Source organism: Euphorbia lathyris, chromosome 4 (genome assembly GCF_963576675.1).
Source record: "Euphorbia lathyris chromosome 4, ddEupLath1.1, whole genome shotgun sequence".
Taxonomy (NCBI): domain Eukaryota; kingdom Viridiplantae; phylum Streptophyta; class Magnoliopsida; order Malpighiales; family Euphorbiaceae; genus Euphorbia; species Euphorbia lathyris.
In genome coordinates this window covers 55551666-55566827 of record NC_088913.1, presented here as the reverse complement: position 1 = coordinate 55566827, position 15162 = coordinate 55551666, and positions in this window count along the sequence as shown.

Genomic DNA, 15162 nt, shown 5'->3' with positions numbered 1-15162 from the left:
CCTCATAATTGCAAAATAGCATTCTCCTATTGTTGAGCTTTACATTTTGATTTGGGTTCTATATTCTTTTCTATGCTTCGTTTTCAATTCAAGAGATTTAACACATAAAAAGGATTCTACTTCATAAAATTTGCTTCCTCAAATATGTGAAATTGATTGTGAACTATCCTGAAACCATAAAAAAAAACATTAACATTAAGGTTTTTCCGAAATATTTAAATGAAGATTTACATGTCTTTGAACCAGATCCATTCAGATTCACCTTTATGTGAAATTGGATTTAACTCATGTGAACCCATTGAAAATCATGTAAACTATTTTGAAATCATACAAATCTATAGAATAATTCATTAACACCCATGATTCATCAAGTTACACATGAATTCAACATGTTAAAATGCATTTTTACATGACAGATATATTCCTACTTCAATTTTTATTCGGATGTTCTATTCCGAATCAATCTCAATCTTCATAATCCAACTCTAATGTGGAAAGAAAACCGAATTAGGCCAAAGATAGGAATCAAAACACTATTTATAGATGCCTATGTTATGTTATGTAGTTTAATATTCAGTTTTGGCTTAATACATCATTTGCCCTCTGAACTTGTCCAAAAAGCTTGATTGGTACCCTGGACTTTCAAAGTGTCTCGATAGCCCCCTCAATTTACATAAAATGTTCAGTTAGCCTCCTGAAATTACGTAAATTATAATCAATTGATCACCCGGTCACAAAAAAGTAAGTTAAATGCGGAAGATATATTCCACGCATCTTAGAATGTTATTACATAATTCAAAAATAGATTAAAAATGAAGTTATTGCTGTCACGACCGTGTCTAAATTTCTAGAATTTATACCTAGATATTCATATATATTATAAGTATTAGGGGATGTGATTTTTATTTGGTGATATAGGGAAAGTTTGAAGTTAATGTGATGAGTTTATGTGTAATTAAAAGTTAGGATAATTTTTTAAAAGATTATAGAAAGATAGAGGATCAAAACAGATATTTTTCAATTAGAGATATGTATCTCAATTTTCCAGATACATCCGGTGGAATCATCATCTTCTTATTTCTTTTATTTCCTTTTCCTTTTCCTTTTTAAAATTCATCAGTTTTCTCTGAACCGTTTCTCCACCGTTTCTTTGATTTACGGAGATTCGACCGTCCGAATCACTTGAAATTTAAAATATAGCATCCTTATGTATAGATCTAGAACCTAACCGAAGAGTTTTTGAGTTTCGACAGTGTTTGGAGAGAAAATGTCTTAGACAGAGTTTAGAGGCGAATTGAACGAGTATATGGTTTTCAATTAGTAGCCAAGGTAAGTAACTATCAACTATATTTTGAGTTTTATGTATACAGATATATATATAATCAAAGAAGTTTCAGAAATTGATATTTTAGGGTTATGCAGGAATTTAAAATTGGGGTTTTTCCTGATTTTGCTTTTTATTGTGAAATTACGGTTCAAATGAAGCTATTGATTATGCTTCTATGTGAATTTCAGATTTGACTTGATTATGTTGATTTAAGGCTTAATTTGGTTGATTTACATATATACATATATGTTTTTGGTTTCAATATATATATCTATATTGAACAAAATGAATTTGATGATTTATTACGAATTGTTTTTGGATTGAGAAATCTGTTGCGGTTATTATTGTTATTATTTTGGATTGAAGTCCAAATATGATTTTGATGATACAAAAGGGCTAATTGTAGCCAAATGATTTATGATTATGAAATAGTTTGGAATTTGATTGTGAAAGGATATTTGAGCACGTTATGATTTATATCCATCGAGAGTTATCCGGATCGGTGGTTTTATATTTGAAGACCATGTTCAGTGAGGGACATGGCCTGTGTACACAGTGTGAAAGACCTATTGGGTATGGCAAAGAAGTGTCGGGTAAGACCATATGGGATAGGCAATATTCAGAGACGTCTCGACTATATATGTGGTTATATATTGATACTTAAGGGGAGAAACTCGATGATGGATACAATGTTTTAAGTTCATTTGGATTATGTTTTCGGTTATGATTGATTTTGATATAAGGTTTTACGTTTGATTAAATATGAGTTGGTTTGATAAAACAATTATTTGATTACAATATTTTATAAGGTTTTGAACTCAAGAATGGATACAAGATTATATATTTTTATGGTTTTGGTTTACTACTTTGACTATATCATGAACTTAAGCTTTGAGTATATTTTATAAGGTTTTGATTAAATTCCTGTATCAATGTATATGTGTAGCTATGTTAAGTAAAGTTGGTTTTTGTAGCTGATAGTTTCTTACCGAGATTTTTGTCTCACGTTTTTAAATGTTTAAATGTTTTTAGGTGAGAAAGTACAGGATATAGAGAATGTTACCGACCGTTTAGGCGGGGTTTGGAAGTTGGCTGCTTATTGTGAGAATTATGGTTAGAACTTTGGTAGTTCAATTGTAATATAATGGCGTTGGATAATTTGGAGACTCTTAAGTATTGATTATGATCTTTCACGCACGATGCCGATTGAGGTCATTTAGGGTCGGGTGTGACAATTGCTTGCTCAACTATACAACTTGTCTTCTCTCATATTAGAACCGTATATCCCGATTTTGGTCGTTTTACTTTTTTTTAAGGCTCGTGCAATGCATCTTCCGCATTTAACTTAACTTTTTGCAACCGAGTGATCAATTGATTACATTTTGCACAAGTTCAAGGGGCTAATTGAACATTTTATGCAAGTTAAGGGGGCTATCAGGACACTTTAAAAATCCAGGGGGCCAATCAAACTTTTTGGACAAGTTTAGGGGGCAAATGATGTATTAAGCCTTCAGTTTTTTTATCATTAGTTCGGTTTAGCTATAGTTTACGTTTTTAGTTCGTTTTTACTTTTAAGTAAGTTCAGATTCAAGTTTTGTACAATCAGCCAAGGTACATTCGTTACTTAGTTGTAAGATATCAATATCGGGTTGTCTTCACCCTTTGTTCATTATTTACTTATTGAATTCAATTCTTTTCATCTCTTATTCCATTATCTATCTTGAATTCTAATAACGTAATTGATAAACATGGAATCATCCTATATACATCTTTTCCCCATTCTATGTTTTAGTAGACATAAGCTAAATCACCTTTGGCTAAGATTATGGTGAACCGTATTTAACAAGTATGATTTAATTTAACTATTATTTAAAGTGTGTTGTAAAAAGTATTAAACGAAAGATTTAGTTAGGATTCTTTACTCATCTTATACTAAGAAACATAAACAAGTAGTAAGCAAAAGGGGTTGAATTGTGAAACCTAATCAAGTAAACAATTCAACCGAGTAACCTAACTTTACCTATAGCTTAACCGGATAGTGCGGCTTTGTAGTCTAAGTTACGGCTTAGCTTTAGCTTTCACCATAATTCATGCTTCTTAGTAACTTAGAGATTTTGCCTAACCAAACATCGGTCTAAGGAATTAGGAATAAAGTTAGTAATTCTGGGCCGAGATTATTATCTATTGAAGGAAAGCTATCGTCTTTAGTTTATGTATTTATTGCAACACTACTTAGTTAAATGTCATAAGAGTTAGACACGAGGATCCTACATCTTAGCCTTTCACTCATTCATTAGACAAACCAATATAAATCTTTGCTTTTACTTATTCTTAGTCTTAGATCATATAACAATTCAATCAACTTTACTATTCCTTAGTTAACATAGAACTTTAGTCGGGTAGGAAATTGGAACCTAGTCTTTAAAAGATCGATACCGTTCTTAGGAACGTTTACTACTTGGAACGATAGAGTCCACTTACCCTTTAGAGTTAGTCATACTTTATTAGGCTATCAGTACAACTTGATTGAATAATATTTTTTGTCTTCATAGCTCGTGGTAGTTGTGCAAATATTTTTCATGGTTCAAAATTAACATATAATGGGATAACATCGTTTGGATTCATCTGACAATATTCTATGAAGCATTCAACATCATTTGAATCGACAATCGGAACTACTATCCTAGAAACTTTGTTTGGACTATATGTAGTTTGCATAGTCATACATACGTCAAATGATGCTGAATCAACACGTGTAGAAGTGTAGACTCTCCTTTGAAGTATTTCGAAGTTGATTTTTGTTGAAAGTTGAAGCAAGTTCGATTTATCCCCCCGTATGTTATGGCTTTTTCCATGGTTGTCCATTGGCCATTACACATGACCACACACAAAAAATGGTCGGTTGATATACTGCTACTGTTAAAAAACAAAAACATTGTTAAACAATATTAAAGACATGAACTCAAAGGATATGTGCTTCGCATTTACTTGAACCGCGGAGCAGATTATACAACCACGAAGTCGCGGTCCTTCACGGTTAAAGTGAACCACAAACCCTATGGTGGATTTGACTTCACGGTTTAGGTGATCTGTGAAGCTTTATATCTTCACAGTTTATGATTCTGTGAAGCAAAATCGTAAACCGCGAAGCCATCGAGTAACATCAAAATTCCAAATTAGTACAAGCTAACTTCAAATGCACAAAACTAACCAGATCAAAGGGATCTTGGATTGATTTTACCCTATGTATGTAAAATCAATATAATACTTATATAAAGAGTTTGGATCTTAGATTGATGTATGAAATGGAAGGATTGTCAATGAATAAAGAAGAAAAGAAAGGAAGAAAAGGAAGAAGAAGAAAATGCTAAATTTCTATTTATATATATATATATATATATAAATGGTATTTTAAAAGCGCGGAACTGTTTGCCAACCGGTTTTAACCTACAGGCTCGAGGGGTACAAGTGGATGGCAACTGTGTTAACTGCAATGGCCCCTAGGAAGATTGCTGGCATATTTTCATGGAGTGTCTGTGTGCTGGTCGGGTTTGGAACAAAGTAGGCCTGCTAAGTCATATTGATTCTGCGGCTAACAATGCTGAAAATTTCTCAATGTTGGTTAGTATTTTTCTGAACTCTGCAACGGATAGGGAAGCTGCTGTTTTTTTAATGAATTCGTGGAGCATATGGCAGGCGCGTAATGTTCATCTATGGCAGTAAGAGGTTCGTTCCACGAAGACCATCGTAACATTGGCAAATGTGGTTTGGAATGACTGGTTGAAGGCGAAAAATTTGAAAAATAGGACCGTCGCGGATGCTACTCGGAACAGACCAGAGAATCGCCATGGTATTGGGGTCTGCTCGGTGTGGCATACGCCAGTGGCTGGTCGTTTTTCCTGCTGCACTGACGCCGCCACCTTCGAGGAGGAAGGTCAATTCGGAATCGGAGCTATGATTCGAGACTCGAACAGAGCTTTCGTCGGAGGCCAAAATGCCATAGGACACATCAGACAAACAGTAAAAGAATGTGAAGCTGAGGCGTTAATTCAGGCAATCAAATGGGTAGCAGAGGCGCAGTAAAAGAATGTCGATTTTGAGGTTGATGCCAAACTGGTGGTGGATGAGGTTAACTCGGAAACAACTGACGACACCGAATTTGACGACCAGATTTTATTAATTAGATCACTTATTTCATCCAACGACTCGTACTCAATCAAGTGGATTAGGCGGCAAGCTAATAGAGCGGCTCATGCAATGACTCGGGCCTCTCGGTTTAACACTTGCCCACTATTTTTTAATTCATCACCGAGTTTCATTTCTGTACCTATGTTACAATTTTACCAAAATTTGGCTCTTTAATTCTTTGGTTCTTTGATTAAAAAAAATGGTATTTTAAAAAGGTTCTAATTTAAATTGAGTCAGTTTTGTAATTTATCCTTTAAATTGAGTCAGTTTTGTAATTTATCCTTTAAAAAATCCTAATCCTTCCCCCAAAACAAAAGCACGTGAGAAAAAAATGACGTCATATGGCACGTGACCACGCTGGTTTCTCCGCTGGACAAGAGAAAAACCCTCTAAAGAAAAGTTATCTTGACTGGAATTCAATCCGACTTGAAAAAACCATGGCCGAAGCCAAAATCGTTACCCAGAAACAGCAGGACGAAGAACCCAGTAACATTTTCTCGCTTCTTCCCAAATTTGAGCTCAAGTTTCCTTTCTTTAATCGAGAAAAGAATGTTTCACCGGCGCAGGAACCACATACGCCACTACTTAATGAGGGGGAAACTGACAAGGCAAACCAAAAACCTAATTTTGTGAGCTTCCCTAATACCCATCAGATAATTTCTCCTCCGCTAGATGTTGAGTTTCAAGAAAGCAGCGGAAAGACTCACAATCCCATTGTTATCTGGCAGGTCTGTTTCCTATACTTGGCTTTCTTCTTTGTTCTCCCTATCTTTTTGGGTTTTGTTTTTATTGTATATTATTTAGATGCATTTACTGTTGATTTTTATCGCATATATTTGGATATTTAGTTGGATTGCACTCGTAGATGGTTGAATTGAAACGAGTTTCCCCAGAAATTGATACTAGTTTGGAGTATGTTAGGAAATTGATAAGTAGAAGATGAAAAAATGTTTTGTTCTGCACAATTGGACCTATAAGTTTGGTTAAGCAGTTGAATTTTGCATACATATCATGTTTCTTTCTCTTTCTCATTGCTGCTAGATACTTCATCTTTAACACTTTGAATTCTGAAAATATATGATATTAGGAAATTCTTATATGAATGAGGTCATTTACTTGGAAATGCTTATACTTCATATTTGTTGTTGACGTTTGTCAGAAAGGAAATTAAATGAGATAATTGTGTACCTTTTTATTTAAAGAAAAGAAGGATTTGTTGAGTTTTATCTAGTTAACGAACATAGAGTGGGAGAAGCCGAAGATTTTCATCCAAACAGTCCACCATAGCTTCAAGTCTTGCCATAGTTTCTCCATAATTTTCTTCAGATCTGTTTAACTGTATGGAGATGTCCATAACTCATTTATGAAAGAACAATTTCCTTAGGTTGAAGATCAAGAACAATTTCCATCTTGTTTCCCATTTTGGGTTTCTTGGCAACAGAACCAATTGATAGAAACAGGGAAAGTACTAATGAAAGCAAAAGAGAAAAGATAGAATGGATTGAGCCTAAGCTCAACCCCCAAAGGAAGATATTCTTCCTTCTCTACTCAATTAGTAAAGCCAAATGAGCCAAACAACATAATTTCCCATACCGTTTCCTTCTCTCCCTACTGCTATATGTATACCAACTAAAGCCCTTTCTTCTGAGTTACGAACTCCCGTAGAATACAAACCCATGTGTCCCATAACTTCCAAATTATCCTATAGTCCTATTATCATATTCTCAATCAGAATCAGCGAAAGCCAAAAAGTGAAGTTAGACATTTCAAATTCAAAAATTTCTCTCATGGTTTAACTGGATTTGATGTCAGCTCGTATGGTTTTCTGGTGGATACTTGTAGTTTTGGCCCTTGTTTAGGAACGATTAAATTAAGTACAGAGTCCAATAAATGACATGAATGAGATGACAAGCAAACCTTAAGGGAGAGATTTAGTTTTGGTGCTAGCAATTGCTTATGCATTAAGAAGGGTGTTAAAATAGTTAGTTCTTACTAGCAAGCTGTAGTTGACATAGTCTATCTCAACATTGGTGCATCCGAATTTTAAAAATGCACTTCAGAACATGCTTGTTCTACTGATATAATGTTATTTTGTTAATGAGATTAGTTAATTTCAGGTTTATGCAGTGGGTGGATTCATTATAGTGAAGTGGGTATGGGCGAGATGGAAGGAAAGGAAGGAAAGAGCTAAGAAATCGGGAGAAGATGATAATCAATCTTCAGATGAGTATCAATCACCAGTTGATGAAAATGATTAGCTGTAATGCAATTTTGATTTGTGAATGAAAGCTGTTTAGGTTAGTCAACAACTGATTTTTAATGTTTCCTTCGCCAAGTTGTTTATGTGCTTTAAAACGTAATCCTGCTACACATATATACAATTTTAATGAAAAGTGGAAAGGTGATGTTATATTAAAGTTGAAAGACGAGCCATTAAATTGAATTGCTTTGTTAGAAACAACATTGAAAATACAGATTGAAGACTCTTTTGCCACCCACTACAAAAGGGAGAATGAAGATTGCCTTATTGCTCCATCCAGGGATGGATCTAGGGGTGGGGAGGGGGTTTGATATCGAGTTCTGTGGTTTGCCCCGATCTTGGAAGGAGTTCTGTGGTTTGCCCCGATCTTGGAAGTGGGTAGGTCTATCCTTACCTAAAAAATTTCTTACCCAAAAAAAAAAAAAAAAGTCAATCATTGCGTATGTGAAGTATAGAATTGGTGTGTTAACCTGGGAGGTGACCGGACTTTCAGATTACACCACGGTCAAATGGCAATCACTTTCAAGGCAGTGACATATTCACCGACACAGCCTTGTTTTCATTAGATTAAAATTAGCTTGTCCCAATGTTTGCGATACTAGGAAACTCCATTCATGATGTCTAAATTCGAACCATTAGATGGACTGAACGTTAGTCTTAGGAACTTCTCATTTTCTTTGAACAACTCGAAATGGACTGGAAAACCAGAATCTATCATAAAAGTTGTTGTTCCTCATCCTACACAAACATATGAAAAGGACAACAAAACAATTTAATATTTTTTTTTTGTTAATCATGAATCTGCCAAAACTATTTGGAAGATTTTTTCAACAAAATTATGGTTCTGATAATACTGGAAAACGTAGCATGTCATTGAAAGGTAGCTACATTTTTAGATGGAGGATGAAAAACCTATTATTGATCAAATCCATGAGTAAGAAAATGTAGTTGCTGAATTACTCAGTGAGGGAATGAACATGAATATGTGCCACATGTTGCAAGCTAATGTAATTCTCGAAAAATTATTTGAAAACCATTTGAAGCACAAAAAAAGATATTCTACACGAGTTTATCAATCACATAAGAACTGAATTCAAATAGGATATTTTACACGAGCTTATCAGTCACATGAGAACTGAAAAACCAAACCGTATGAAAGAAAAGAAAATGTGCTCTAAATCTTAATACACTAATAGGCCCATCTTATGATAAAGGTCTTTAAATTTATCTTAATTAACTCTTTAATCCTTTTTTTTTTTTTTTTTTTGGGTAAAATTGTCCCTACTTATGTATAAATAAAAAACAAATTTAATCAATATATTTTTTTTGGAAGAAGATCAAAATAATTTTAATGGAGTTTGCGTAGTAAATATATATTAAAAAATTTATTTGTGTATATTAATTATATATATAAAAGGAAAAATACGAATAAAATTCATGTGGTTCTATCGGCTTGCGAATCGAAAAATGTTTTTTTTTTTTTTTTTTGCAAAGGTGGCATGTGTTTCACATAGTTAAAAAAAAAGGGTAAATTACACACATGCCTATTGAACTTCAATTCTTAATGGTATGACCACTAAATTTTACACCCACTCAACTTTAACTTATTCCTCAAAATGACCGTTAACGATCTCAAAATGAAAATATTCAAGAATTAAAGTTGTTTAGAACGACATTTACTATGAAACCACATTATTTTATTTTCCAAAATCATATTTTTTTGGAGCTTTCTTTTTCTAAAAATTCAATCTCTCCAACCAAACAACATCTAAATGAGCTTAAAACGAAAATTTTCAAGAATTAAAGCTCCTTAGAATATCTTTAACTCTTCGAATTTTTTATTTTGAGGCCGTCAACGGTTATTTTGAGGTGTTAAGTGGTCACCAGTGTTAAAAAGTGTAAAATACAGTGGTCATATCGTTAAGAATTGAAGTTCAGTGGCCATAATGTTAAAATAGGTAAAGTTCAGTGGCCATAGATGTAACTTAGCCAAAAGAATAAGTTTGACTATGAAGACATAACATGTAGATTTGTTAGACTTTGATTACGAGATAAAATATAGTATTGATCTTTGCTGACGTGACATGCTAACCAGATGTTGTATCATATTAACTAGATGACATGTTAAATAGTGTTGGTCAAATTCATTTTCTTTGCTAACTGTGTAAATCACAATGTCGTTTTTAACAAAATTAAAAAAATAAATAAAAATAAAAACATGTTCTTCTAGTAGATCATATATGTGCTGTAAATTTTCGACGTTTAATTTAACTTGATTACATTCTAGTAGATTTGAGAGTATTAACAATTGATTATTGAGAGAGAATTTAAACTATTTTGTTGCAAATGTAAGAAATTTTTCCAGCAACATATCAATCCTTCTCGTGCAAATAACAATTCTCATGAGAGAGCTTACCGATCGAGAGAGATCTTTGTTAGCCCTTTCAATCTATAGGCTAGCTTTGAAATTTATAGAGTAGTGCTCCATATCCGTGCAAATTATAATACAAATTGTTAAAATCTAATGGCTGATTTATCAAAGTTATTACTTACTATATATCATCAGTCATATAACTCAAAAGCTTTTATTCACTCCATAAATAAATATAAAAGTCATAATCAAAACAAACCAAAAGTAGTGCAATATCTATTAATTTGTAGAAAAGATTAAACTTTGAAAGCAATCCCTTGTATTTCAACCAAGACAATAAATTAGATTAAAACTGAAGGAGCATATAATACACATAAAAATAGACTTGGATTGTAAAAAAAAAAGGAGGAAATGAAAACCCCTTATTTTTTTCATAGAAAAATTAAACTATTTCTGTATTCTCTTTCAATCCAAAAGAGTTAAAACTCGATTATCTCACTTTTAAAATCTTTGTTTTATCTATCAAGTGTCCTACTATTTGAAAAACTTTTCAATAATCAAATTATATTGAAACAAATCGCATTCTAATTAATTAGGCTCCACTCTCCACCCGTAAATCGAAGACAACCCAAAAACTTGAAGAGTTTAGATAATTACGGAGATGCAAAATTATTAAGATAAAAAAAAACTGTAAGTTTTTAGAAAGATAAGCACATTCGATTTCAAGCATGGAAAAATTCAAAGTCATAAAAAATTGTTTCATTATAAAACAATAAAAAAAACTCACTTAATGATGGAGTGATGAAGTTCCACCGAAACTAATATCTATAAAATTAAAGAAGTTATTATGTACATGTAAATCCAAACAAATTTGGTGATAAAAAATACTAATAACTACAAAACCAATTCTTATTTTAAAATCTAAAAATAACAAAATGAAACTTATTGAGTTTCTAGTCTCATAAGAATTAAAGTATATATTTGTCATTTTCGCATCAACGATTATGATCATACAAGTTAATTGACAAAAGAAATAAATAGACGATAACAAAAAAAAATGAGAAAATTGATTAGATGCTTAAATAAATACGAAAATATTTTACTCACCTGTAAACAAAGAAAAAAAAAGAATTTAAAACGTGTATGAATAGACTCCTACCTTAAAAATTAAGAAAGATAATTAAAGTTAGGCAAAAGCTAACGAACGCCCCGGGCGCTAGATAAGAAAAATAATTGTCATTAATTACTATATTTAAAGAATAAATAAAAGGATGTCATTATTGATCATTAATCTTTTTTTTTACTAATTAATCATTAATCATTTTTTTTACTAATTGATCATTAATTACTCTATTTTATTCCCACCATAACATCTCATTCCCACTATTTTCTATTCCCACCATTTTATCTTCAGAAATTGAAAGGGAAAAAAATCTGCAGCAATTGAAAGAACAAAATCTCAAAAGGAAGGTGAAATAGTGGGAAATATTATGGAGGGAATGAGATTTTTTTCTTGACGGAAGATGAAATGGGATGATGAGAAACTCAAGTTTATTTACTCTTTTATAATTTATTATCTTTTTTCTAATGAATTAATAACCACTTTATTTGATCTTTCAATTAAAATTATAAAATTTCTAAGGGAAGATGAAATGGTGGGAATAGAAAATAGAGGGAATGGGACGTTATGGTGGGAATAAAATAGAATAATTAGTGATCAATTAGTAAGAAAAATGATTAATGATTAATTAGTCAAAAGAAATGATTAATGATCAATTAGTCAAAAAAATAATTAATGATCAAACCTAAAAAATCAATAACCTCTTAGCCCTAATATGTGGTTCTCTGTTCCCCTGCAGTGTCTTCGACGCAGCTAGGGTTTAGGCCGATTGTGGCGTTTCTTTTCTCCGGCGTTTCGTCTGGAGCAGTTTCTTTCTTTTTCTTTTTCGTGTGTGGGTGTCTCGATCTCCGATTGCGATGGAAGGATTGGAGAAGAAATGGGGGAAGATGAAATTAACGGATGTGGAGGAGGCTGATTTCGTGGTTGATACGGCAGAGATTAACAACGTGACTGATAATTCCAGGAAGATTGTGGGTCGAATGCTATCGTCTAAACCCCCGAATATCAAGGCGATGGCTAACGCTTTCAACGTAGTGTGGAAAACGAACAAAGGATTCAAGATCAATGATGGTGGTGATGGTCTTTTTGTTATTGAATTTCAGTCCACTAAGGACAAAGAGAAGGTGCTTGATGAATCTCCTTGGCACTATGATCGAAATCTGGTCATTATGGCGGATCTCGAAGGTATTTCTCAATTCTCTCAGCTTAACATGAATCTATGTGATTTTTGGGTTCGGTTAATTGATGTGCCGCTAAATTGGCGTACAAGTGGGCTTATGAGAAGCTTGGTAGGCAGATTTGGTGAAGTTTTGGATGTGGATGAATTTACCTTGGACATCTCTTCTAAATATATTAGGGTTCGTACTCGGATTGATGTTACAAAGCCCTTGGTCCGTGGATTGAAAGCTAGGAGTGGGACTAGTGATATTGTCTGGATTGCTGCCAAATATGAAAGATTACCAAACTTTTGTTACAATTGTGGAATCATAGGGCATGTTCATGAAGACTGTGAAAAAGAGAAGGTGGTGGAAGGGGATTCTTGGCCATATGAACCAACTTTGCGTGCTACCCCAATAAGGATTCAGGTTTATAATTGTGGTTTTCAGGAGCGGAAATATCATCAAAGTTTGCATAGCAAAGAAGAGTTATCTCGTATTCGAAGACCTAACCCTGCGCGAAAACTTTTTAATGAGATGCCGGAGGTGGTTACGACTTTGAGTGCGGCGACGGGTAAGATTGCGGTTGCAAAAATGAGGCAGGAGGCGGAAGCGGCTCGTTTAGCAGCAGAACAAGGGCTGGGTACGAAGCAGATAGTGGATTTGACTGCAGTTGAAGAATTACAATCGCAGCTTCATGTAACTACTATGGAACACGACGGGGACGATGCTGAAACTGCTAGTAGTGCTATGGATGGGCAGGGGGTTAATTTGGAGATTCTTAGCTCTAACAACCTGCCTACGGTTTTGAATGAGCTGCAGTTTGCTATGGGGGCGGGCGGACAGCAGGTTGTGACGGCGAAAGGGAGGAAAGTTACCATGAAACAGGCGGCTCGGGGGATCTCCAAAAATAAAGGAGGGCGTGGAGGAGGAAAGGAGATGTCTCCGGAGAAAAGGAAAAGAGATGTGATGGAAAAGGATGGGGAAGATGTGAATTCAGTCAATGTGAAGAAACTTAAGAATGTTCATGCAGACCAGAGGGTGGGCACCGGCGATCGGGCTCACCCTTCGCAATGAAAATATTAAGTTGGAACGTCCAAGGGCTGGGCAATACTTGGACGTTTCGCACTCTTAGGAACCTTATTAAGGACAATTGCCCAGATGTTTTCTTTCTCATGGAAACTCGACTGAGAAAGAGTGATTGTAAGCATTTTTCTTATATGCTTGGGGATTTTAATTTATTTTTCATTGATGCTGTAGGTAAGAGTGGGGGTTTAATTATGGGCTGGAATAAATGTATTGATCTTCAAATTAATAGATATTCAAAGCATTGTGTTTATTTTTTCGTGTTGATTGATGGTGTGGTGGATTGGAGGGGTTTAGCTATGTATGGGTGGCCTGAATCTTCTTTGAAAAAGCTTACCTGGGAACTTATTGAGGGAATTTCTGATTTCGATTCTTATCCGATGCTTTGTTTTGGGGATTTTAACGAAATTTTGTATAGCTCTGAGAAGAAAGGGGGCCGTGTTCGAAGTGTTAATGAGATGGCTATATTTCATGATTGTATTCTGAAGTGTGATTTGTATGAAGTTGATGCTGGTTGTGTGGAGTTTACGTGGCATAACAATCGTGCTGGAGCCGATGCTATTTGGGAAAAACTGGATCGTTTTTTAGCTACTATTTCTTGGTTGAATAAGTTTGGGCAGGCTACTGTTACTGGTCTTCCCCGTTTCTCTTCTGATCACTGTCCAATTCTTTTGGACACCCTGGGAACTCCAGTGGCGCGTAGTAGGGGGAGAAAATTCAGGTTTGAGCAAATGTGGTTGAAGCATGAAGCGTGTAAAGAGGTAATTTTAGAAGCTTGGAATCACAGTGGGAGGGGTAGTTCGGATGTTCAGGGCAGTATCTCTAGGGTCAGTGAGAAGCTTATGGAGTGGAACAAAGTTAATTTGGGTGATGTTCCACGTCGGCTTCACATGAAGAGAAAGGAACTTGATGCTCTCCAACGTCGGACTGATCCTTCTTGCAAACCCGAGATTGATAGGCTGGTTTATGAGATTAGAGGATTGGAAGATGAAGAAGAGCTAATTTGGAAGCAGCGAGCTAAAGCCGACTGGATGAGATCAGGAGACAGGAACACCACATTTTTTCACGCAAAGGCTAATCAGAGAAGGAGAAATAACACCATTCGGAAATTGAAGGATGACAGTGGGGCCTGGGTTTCTACAGCTGATGATATTGAATGTGTTGTCTCTCAGTATTTCAGTCACCTGTTTTTGACTTCTCACCCACCTAGCTCTTCAAATTTTGCTGAAGCAATTGATTCTATTCTTAGTCCGGACCAGCAGGAGTTGTTGTCGGCTCCTTTTAGACGTGAAGATGTTTTCTTTGCCCTTCAGCAGATGTATCTGAATAAGGCCCCTGGGCCTGATGGTATGACTCCTCTCTTTTTCCAGTCTTGTTGGAATATTGTTGGTGATGATGTGGTTTCTCTTGTTTTGAATTGCTTAAACTTTGGAATTATGCCTGATAAATTGAATCATACATATATTGCTCTTATCCCCAAATGCAAAGACCCTTGTGATATGAAACAGCTGAGGCCTATAGCTCTTTGCAATGTGCTTTACAAGTTAATTTCTAAAGTGCTGGCCAATAGGTTGAAAAGTGTGCTCTCTGACCTAATTTGTGATACTCAATCAGCTTTTGTACCTGGTCGCCTTATTACTGATAATGCTATCA